This window comes from Ruditapes philippinarum, unplaced genomic scaffold (genome assembly GCF_026571515.1).
Source record: "Ruditapes philippinarum isolate M1 unplaced genomic scaffold, ASM2657151v2 ctg587_1_1_1_1, whole genome shotgun sequence".
Taxonomy (NCBI): Eukaryota; Metazoa; Mollusca; class Bivalvia; order Venerida; family Veneridae; genus Ruditapes; species Ruditapes philippinarum.
Window position 1 is genome coordinate 483,847 of NW_026860903.1, and position 9,201 is coordinate 493,047.

The 9,201-nt window shown below is 32.0% G+C and overlaps 1 long non-coding RNA gene across 2 annotated transcripts; it reads right to left on the reverse strand.

Moving 5' to 3' along the window:
• Nucleotides 1-630: 630 nt before the first annotated feature.
• Nucleotides 631-8,993, reverse strand: LOC132713845 (uncharacterized). Of its 2 annotated transcripts, none has more exons than XR_009623494.1 (5): nt 8,836-8,993; nt 6,564-6,664; nt 2,775-5,836; nt 1,032-1,132; nt 631-801 (listed from the first exon to the last, which is right to left on the reverse strand). It is a non-coding gene; the product is annotated as an uncharacterized LOC132713845 (long non-coding RNA). The 2 variants fall into 2 exon arrangements; XR_009623495.1 differs by lacking the exon at nt 8,836-8,993 and adding an exon at nt 6,766-7,048.
• Between the last annotated feature and the right edge of the window lie 208 nt (nt 8,994-9,201).

Below are 9,201 nucleotides of genomic sequence, written 5' to 3' on the forward strand. Positions count from 1 at the left end.
ATATGAGGTGTGGCATAAGTTTTTTACGCCGTTCTTGAACAGTTTTTGGAAACTGATCACTTGTACGATATATTTTTCTATCGAGTTTGTTATGTATCATCTTCAACTTTGCCCGGAAGAAAATCAGATTTTACTACGATCGATCGTAATTTGTTTTGCTCGAGCCTACCAATTCCATTTTAATTTGACATTAGAGTCCATGATGATTGTTGATCTGTACAAAATTTAATAATCGTTTGTGTAAAGTTTTCCTTCATCTTTACGTGTATCAAGTGACTTCTCCTCGTCTTATGATCAATTTTGAAAAATGGTTAATTCATTAGGTAATAACGTCGGGTTTACGACATTTTGGGACAGCCCTCGTATTTATTTATTTATTTGAAAACAAGAACCCGATAACTAGTTCCATAATAAAGTATTTGGCGCACAGCCTTGCTGGAAAGAGAGGGGGCCTGAGACGGTAAAAAGCATAAACCACTGTCGTTCATAAGCGTGTTTGAGGACGTTAAAGGTTTCCATTTTTGACCATTTTTAAATAAATTCTTTCTTAAACCACAAACAGGATCAATTTTCCAAAATACTTGCACCACTTTAAAAGAGGTAGTAGCTTTAAAAGTACAAACAGTAATATATTTTTCAACTATTTATTTGTAAGACTGTTACATTTCTTTGGCATTCATTTTGTGTAACAATCATCATTTTTTCGGAGCCTCAAACCGTGGGTTATTCGGGTTCAACTGATTGGAATGGTTGTCGAGATCCGATTTTGTCCCTGTACCGCTAAATCCAGGAGTATGTCCCCTGAAATACAAAACAAATAATTTGTATTACAAATACCGAACAAATGATTCGTATTACGTTTTGTTTCACATAGAATGTACGGTTAAAACGTAATGCAGTGAATGCAAAAATAAAATTAAATCTTCCTAAAAAGCGTAATTTTCAGCAATCCAATGATTTATAAGAACGCAGTCAAATTGTACAATGATGTCAATATACTTAATATATTTCAGGCTATAATAAAAACTTACTGGAAGTTCGGGTTGTTTGGGTTACACTGATTGCCGTGATTATCCAGGTCTGCTTTTGTTGCAGCACCTGTGTTACTACCACCTGTTTGCTGACTTGACATCTAAACAAAAATAAAATGTATCATAAAAGGTTATCATTACATATAAATATATATAAACTAATTAACAAGTAAACTTTGCCTCCTTCTATTTTGTGTTACGTTAATGACGTGTCGATTAGTATTAGTAAAGATTGTTAACGGATGATAGTGCTATCATTTTCCTGTAAAAATCTAGATCTAATTGACAGAAGGTTAGGACTAGAGCTACAGTCTTGTAATGAATGGCTCAATGACAAAAAACATTCTCTTCACTTAGGAAAAACTGAATGTATCTTGTTTGCCATTAAAAGAAAATTTAAGAAAGTTAAGTCTTTTACAGTAACCTGTAATGACAATGTCATTTATTCTCCAAAAGACGTGTAAAATATTTAAGTCAAGTAATTGATAAATTAAATGATTCATCTGGTAAATCAACTGTTAATGATGAAGTTAAAGAAAGTTAACTCCAGACTTAAATTTCTATTCAGGCAGAAATGGTATTGACTAAAATTTACGCAAGACTTTACTAAATTCTTTGGTTCAATCCATTTTTATTTTTCTTGCTCTTCATGGTATTATGGCTTGTCTAACGGGTTAAAAATTATACTTCAAAAATGTCAGAATAAAGTTGTAAGATTTATTCTTGGTTATTGTCCTAGAACATCAATTAGAGATATAGTTTTGCAAAACTTGGTATAATAAGAGTATGTTATAATGTTATGCAGCCAGGATTGAACCATGCTCATAAAATGTTTTTAATAAATGTCATTCCAACCTATAATTATGATAATTTTCAAAAGACATCCATACAAGGACTAGGTCCAGCAATTTTTATGTCCATACAGTTCATAACAGAATGGATGCCAGTACTTTTATTATATTTGTACAGACCTTAGGAATTCTTTACCAGGTTCAATTAAAGAGACAACCAAAAGCTATGTGTCCTTTAAAAGGAAGTGAAAAGTTTTTTTCTCAAAAAAAAAGAATGATTAAACATCTATCCTCTTTTGTGGACAGTAAATAAGTTAATTTCTTTTTATCTCAAGTAATTGTTATAAAGTAACAGTTTTAAGAACATTTTTATCATTATTGTTATGACCCCATACGAAATAAGTCTATGACTTTAATGGGTTATCCATCTTACTCTGTGATTATGATACTAAAGTCAAAGTTACATGTGATATATAATGTGATATTTATGTTTGTATGATGTTTTTGTATATGATGTATTGAATTCAGTTGAAATTTGATTTGTTGTATTATGTACTTTTATCTTTACTGATGTATACACAATGTATATGAAAATAAATCTTTTATTATATTATATAAATAATTTTATTTATAAAATTTATATATATATTTTTTGATATATATTAAAATTATTATAACACACCTTAATTAATTAAGTTGAATGCGACATTTGAATGTATGAATGAAAATAAATTTTAATTATTCGAATAAAAATCATTCATTTATGCTTTACTTAACATAATAGTTCGTATTTCTTGATATGAACAACAACAAACAATTTAATTTAAACCATTTATCTAGACAAAGTCTGTTCCAATAAACAAAGTGTACAAGTATCGCCACAATAGTTCCTTTTAAACATAATAAAATATAAAATTATTTCCCAATATTAAATTATCCTTTAAAATTTTACCTTTTTTTAAGTTTTAACTTTTCCGATAGATTTAACTTTCGTCTTTGATTCGTCTTCTAACGCACAAAAGTCTCGTTTAAAATGCGCCTTAGAAAAACAACCTTTATATAGCTTGTATTTTACGAAATTTCCGATAAAATTTCCACTCAAATGTCAGTAAGTTATTTTCTGAAAACTACCCGGAGCTTACAAATAAACCCGTTTGTTATATTTAATTGTGGTAAGCAGAGAACACATTTTCGGAAAATGTAATAGGTTGTGCGTGGGTATTGAATATCCATAAGCGTAAGTTAAGTTAAACAGATAGTTGAAATGTTTGAAAACCCCTAAATCGTTTGTGTTTATGAAGCGATGACGATGTCTTAGGTAAGCAATGTTTTTGCTCTCTTGTGAAACGATGATATTATTTTGTCGTTAGAGCATGTTAACATGTGCAATTCACATCATGTCTTGTCAAAGTATCGTGATGACTTGTGCAAAACACATGTTAACTTCTCAAAGTATCATGAGCATGTCAATATGTTAATTCGACAAGTTAACATACTGTTTGCACATGTCATCATGAAATTTTGACAAGTTAACATGTCGTTTGCACAAGTCATCATGATACTTCGACAAGTTAACATGTTGTCTGCACATGCCATCATGATTATTTGACAAGTTAACATGCTGTTTGAACAAGTCAGCATGGTATTTTGACAAGATAAAATGTAAATTGCACATGTTAACATGCTTAAACGACAAAATAGTATCATCATTTCACAAGATAGCAAAAACATTGATCACATAAGACAGTCACTGCGTTCCATATAAGTCTATCAAATAAAGAAATTTTCGTCATCATTTTGATCATGTTTATATGGGATGACCTACCGACTCTTATGATTTAATTTGAAATTGTATCATAGGTTGGGGACCTTTCTGTTGAAAATGTTTCAGAGTTAAATTGTATACATATACATGCACATCGCGTTAACTTGAGTGCAGGTATTAGTTACCCGCACTCCAGAGCATGCCCATTGATTGGCTCATTTTTGCTGTGGTTTACTTATTGTGACGGAAGAGAAAAGGAAAGAGACAGAAATATCATATTCAGATGCTCGTTCATTGGTTATTTTTTCCCGGGTTTCATATTGTGACAACAGGGAACGTGTTTTTATGTTTGACTATGATACAAAAGAGAAAAAACATCAAAACACTCGGCAATCTGATTAATACTCGGGGGCTACGCCCCCTCGTACAAATCAGATATCCTCGTGTTTCGATGCTCTTTCTATTACTAACAGTATCATGTTAATCATTTTATAAGGTAAGTAATCTAATCTGTTACAAGGAAGATTTTTAGTAAAGTAAGAGGCAATTGTTCATAATAAAACTCTTGAAAACGAATTCACATATCCTTGAAACTTCAAAAGTAGTTATAACTTGTTGTCTATGTCAACCATTTTCTTCCAGCACTGTTTCAGTTTTATAGTAAGTTAAGCACCTTAATAGCAGTCAACCTCAGATATCAGTCAAAATCGTCTTTGAATCAAAACAAACATTTTGATAAGCTATTCCTCAAAGCCTTTTGTCGAACCAAATTGATCTTTTTCACATTATAGTTTCAATCAAATGCTTTTTTACAGAATAAATGACATGCTCTTCGTATCTCACAAAATAGAAAACATTGTCAGTGATTCGCAGCCCTTGTGTTAATTTCAATAGCTTACAATAATTACAAATTAACTAACACGATTAAGATTAAAATATCAGCTTCAAATAAAGAAAAAGGTCATTTAAATAAATTTGGGCTATAGTTTGTTATAGCATGTTATACTAGGTTAAGACGTAAGACAATATGATTATGTTGTTATTGTTATATCAATGTAAATTATTTTATGTGATATTTGTTGTTTAATGCTATAATTTGGCATAATAATTTATCAATTATTACATTGTGATGTTGTACTTCTATGTTTGACTTAAGTTACATGCATTGTGTTGTTTCCTGAAGGACTTACTTAAAAATGTATGTCTGTGCATGGCTTATGAAATATATTGATAAATAGAATTAAAGATGCTATCAAAATCCGATACAAGACTAACGTTTTAGATATGTATTAAAGTCTTCACATTATTTTATGCATGTAAACGATAATGAAATAATTCATGTGTATATGACGATGTTTTGGTTAATGTGATATGTATCGATGTTTTTGTACTATTCTATAAACCATTTACTATGTACTTATATTCTTTACTTATAAGTAAAGCAGATATCTTTTAAAAATCTCTTAACGAAGAAGAACGAATTGATTTAAGCGTTTCCTTTGATTTGTTTCTCAAACGCTCAAATGGTCAAATTTTTATCTTGGTTCGTGCACATGTTTGAAGTTGTACCGTTTGGTCGGGCGTGCCGTTTAATGACAACGGCATATGCGGCATATGGAAGGGTCTTTGATCAACGCCGTATAAACACATCTGTGAATTTTTCTAAATTTTGAAATATACCATATTCTGTTTCCTTAAAGCCGATGCGGAAGAATGGGGAAGCATAAAAAGGTCACTACCGTTCATCAACAAGCTAAATAAAAGTGAACTTAAAATATAAACATTTTCAGTTGGAGTATGACTATATACTTTTCTCCATGCAGTATAACCTTTGCAGAACAACGCCTTATGAAAGACGAAATATAAGTTGTCGGTGAAAGGTGTTGCTCTGGAGTGGTGTCTTACTTGCAGAAGAATTGAAACTATTGTGGAAAGGAGGTACATGTAATTTGTCTTCAGAGTGCTGCAATGTTTGCACTGTGTTTTCGCCATTTTAGGAAAACTTTTTACATTAAATGCCCTCAATATATGTTGAAAGTACTCTTTAATATAAAACAGTAACATAATTTTCTCAAAATTAATTTTCTTTATTTATATTTTTATGGACATTCAACAGTCTTTATCTTCACATAATGTTAAAACATCACTTTTTCGGAGCCTGATATCTTGAGTTGTTTGGATTGAGCTGATTGGAATGGTTGCCAAGATCAGCTCTCGTCCCTGTACCGCCATATCCAGAAGTATGTCCCCTAAAATACCAGACAAATACATTGTATTACATTTGAGCCGCGTCAAGACAAAACCAACATAGTGCGTTTGCGACCAGCATGGATCCAGACCAGCCTGCGCATCCGCGCAGACTGATCAGGATCCATGCTGTTCGCTGTCAGTTTCTCTACTAGTAATAGAGTTGGTAAGCGAACAGCATGGATCCTGATCAGACTGCGCTGATGCGCAGGCTGGTCTGGATCCATGCTGGTCGCAAATCCACTATGGTGGTTTTGTCGTGACGCGGCTCAATTTTGCATATAATCTACGGTTAAAACTTAATGTAGTGAACACAATAATAGGATTAAATTCTCCTAACATAACATTTCTATACTCCATCATTTTTGTTGAAAACTAGTTAAACTATCTTTAATGTCTTTTTCGAACTTTCTTTCATAAGCTTTAAACTAAACAAATTAGTAGTAGTCACTTTCAAAGGGTCAATAAGCTATATACAGTTAAAAAGAAAGAGATTGCAAAATGGATGTTAAAGCTCAAATGCTTTATGAGAATAAAGTTATTACTTTCTTGGTTTTTTTTAGCAAATATACTTTATTACAAACCCTGTATCATACAAGCGAAATAAATCAAACAATAAAATATTTGTAGCAAATACAGTTTTATTTCATAATTATTATGATTATGTATATTTCCTCTAGTATATTGATAAATATTTTGTGATTATAATAGAAAAATGGTTGAACTTACTGGTAAGTCTGGTTATTTGGATTACACTGGTTGCTCCGGTTATCCATATTCCCCTTCATTTCAGGACCGGTGTAACTACCACTGTTCTGCTGACTTGACATCTGCATAAGAATAAAATTTGTTATCACACTCAATTATTTGTAAATATATAATAATTTAACCCTCAGAAGTTAAATCCTGTCCTATCCATAATGTTACTTACATACTTAATCAAAACCTTCATTTTGTCGAACAAGGACTGTGTCTTGGTATAATATTCAGTTTAAGCGCTTGAGTTTAAACTCTTTATTTTTACACTATACGTCACAGTATTTTTGCAATGACCTGTATATTTGGCTCCTCCTCCTAACAAGTCATTCAATCTCGTTCGCGCATGCTTAGTAGACTGGGTATATAAACCGAGCACGCTTCTGCAAATTCCTTTTCGATCCAGTCTCCGAGCTCCAGAAGCTGCCGTGAACTAACACGGAAAAAATACCAGAAGCTGCCGTGAACTAACACGGAAAAATACCAGAAGCTGCCGTGAACTAACACGGAAAAATACCAGAAGCTGCCGTGAACTAACACGGAAAAATACCAGAAGCTGCCGTGAACTAACACGGAAAAATACCAGAAGCTGCCGTGAACTAACACGGAAAAATACCAGAAGCTGCCGTGAACTAACACGGAAAAATACCAGAAGCGGCCGTGAACTTACACGGAAAAATACCAGAAGCTGCCGTGAACTAACACGGAAAAATACCAGAAGCTGCCGTGAACTAACACGGAAAAATACCCACCCGCCCTTCCCATTTGCTTTGCTGTTGTCTCTTTTTTCTGTTTTCAGGTAATAATGACCGCCGCGATACTTAGCCCTTCTTCGTCATGGCTGGAATTATCATTTCAACAGTCAATATTTGTTTTGCGACATCCGGAAATTTACCAACGTCGACTGCCAGACCCCTATCATTTGAATCCGACGTCGGTTCAAAACATACATTTAACTGGCCTGTACATAAGCATAAACATTTCGAACACCTGTGGGATGCAACTGACTTTCGGATATTTGTAGAATAGTCAATAGATAACCTGTAACCGATGTCGGTACAAAACAAAACACTGTTAATTAAATTAACCCATGTGTAAATAAAACACATATTGTCTTTAAAAAAGTATTGATATAATGATTATTATCTTATCATTACATTGTTATACATGGTTTCGAGCAAGTTTACTTACATTATATAATTATCACACTACTATTTAATTAAAATAATAATTTTTCTTATAAAGAACGTTTCTCTTTATTGAGCTGTATGTATTTTGTATTTTATATGTTTACTGGCATATCTGAGCAGGTCCGTTGTTCTTTATTCCGAGGAATAGTCTGAGGAGGTTTCCTCAGTGCATGCCAACGGATGCTACGGTTCCTCTTAAAAAAGGGGTTTTACGTAGGCGGCCAGTATTCCTAAGACGAATATACGATCAAACCTGTTGAGTAATTGTTCTGGTTTGGAATGTCCTAGACATTCTATGGCAGTTTTGATCGTGATATGCTTGATAAATGTATTTATATATACAAATGGCTGTATCACTCTTTTCAAAATTTAACTAATTTTTATTGATAATATTTATAAAACATATTTTATAAGCTTCGGATAACAAGTGTTTATCATATCTGGCATTTGTCAGCACATTGTCTCTTTTTCGGAACATAATTTTAATTGATTATATCTGAATAAACATATTAAGCTACCGAAGCATATATAAGCAATATATAAAATGTCACTTCCGACTGTTAGGATATGAGTATTAGTCATATAATATTATAATTGATATACATGTAATTGTTAATATTATTCTATAACAGATTGTCTGGAATATTTAATGCTCTTATTCAGCCGTCGATATGGCGAAAATCTAACATAAAATTACAGGTTTTTGCAATCGATGACGAAGCAAAACCTATTTTATAATATTCTATTTTATATAAAGGTTCAAACTCTATTAACTTTATGTTACTTAATGACCAGTCATGACGGAAATTTTATGCCAACCATAAATAAAATAAGTTAAACATATATGTTGCATTTATTATCATTTGTTCCTTTAAAGTGACTATGTTGGAAAAATAATTTCTAGTAGTTCAGCGTACAAAAAAATCACTACCATTAGCTTGAATTTCAATATTTCAGCAAGAAAATATAAAACTACTGGTGTATTTTAAATATGAAGAAAGATTTTTCTTAATTATCCCTAAATAAAACGTAATTATCCAGAAAGGAAATTTTACCTTTTATATAATTTCCTGACTTTGTGATTTGTCTTGAAAAAATTTCTGAGTATAAATACGCGTTGGATTTGTGGACTTTATATAGCAAACATCTCACACAATTTTTAGAAAGTCTTATTGTAGGTTAATTCGTTTTCTAAAATTTGGACATACGTGTATTTTAATCATATGATGTCTATTACATGCTATGTAACATACGAAGCAAAGATTACAGTTTTTGGAAAATGTAATGATGTGTCGGGAAACTATGCATGTTAATTACAAGACAGTATTTCTTTTTTCGGGAAATGAGATGCTATGTAGTCTTAAAGGAAAAGGGCAAACATAGTGCTGGCTTCCATAACTTTATTTGTTGATGTAATCTAG